Genomic DNA, 932 nt, shown 5'->3' with positions numbered 1-932 from the left:
AGAAACAGCCCTGCAGTTCTTCACACACTGCCTAAACCAATGCCATGCCGCTGATTCCATGAAATGATTTCTAATCCCTAACCTGCCCCTCTAATTCATTTTAGTGACATGGAACCTGCTTCATTCTCTGTCCTCAGCCTACATCCCACCTCCATCATGGACCGTGCTTAGGGGCTTTAGCAAGCAGAGAATGAGACATGGAAACACCACTAGTCCCTGAAGACAGCTGAAGTTTTCTCATATGGAGAAGCAGCAATTCCAATATATATATATGCTGAAGAAACTCCACAAAGAGAGAAGTATAGCTGTCCTCTTCGTCCAACACAAACTTTGAAGTCCTTGGCCAAAACTTACCAAAATCTTGGCTGGAAGCACAAGGTGTTGGTCCTTTGAATGCTAGAGGTCTTCAAAGCAGGAGAGAATAGGATTGCCCTAGGTCCCGTTACAAAAACTTCCAGGAGGGCTCCAGGCCAGGAATGAAGCCATTTCCACCTCCCTATCTTGGCTAACAACCTGCTCTACTTGGACCTCTCCAAAGAACTTGCTGTTTCCTTGTCTGATAACCCTGACCCTTGGTTTTCCCAAACCTCGTTGATCAGAGTGAGGTAGGCAGTTTAGCATTTTCTTTTATACTTCTTCAGGGAAAAAAAAAAAATGATGAGTGTGGAAAAGGCATACACAGGCTTTAGGTTAAACAGGCCAGACTCCAGACTTTAAGTCTTGGCTTTCCTACTTCCTAGCTGTGAAACATCAGCCTTGTTAGTTCATCTTGCTGAGTCTCAGATACTTGAGCAGCAAATGGAGAGAACACCTGCTTTACAGAGATGTAACTTGTATAAAACACACCCATCCCCTCCCCTCTTTTCTTTCAAATAACACTCAGCCGTCATTTGTTCCAGATCCTCATTTTGGGTGGCAACCTGCCCCAATGC

The 932-nt window shown here is 44.7% G+C and overlaps 1 protein-coding gene across 3 annotated transcripts in view; it reads right to left on the bottom strand.

Annotated features, from left to right (window-relative positions):
* The window catches only part of TTC27 (tetratricopeptide repeat domain 27), a 163,072-nt gene that overhangs the window by 17,674 nt on the left and 144,466 nt on the right, over positions 1 to 932 (bottom strand). The gene's annotated exons all lie outside the window — the stretch shown is intronic.

This window comes from Hipposideros armiger, unplaced genomic scaffold (assembly GCF_001890085.2).
Source record: "Hipposideros armiger isolate ML-2016 unplaced genomic scaffold, ASM189008v1 scaffold_207, whole genome shotgun sequence".
NCBI lineage: Eukaryota > Metazoa > Chordata > Mammalia > Chiroptera > Hipposideridae > Hipposideros > Hipposideros armiger.
This window is presented reverse-complemented; position numbering and strand designations above follow the sequence as displayed.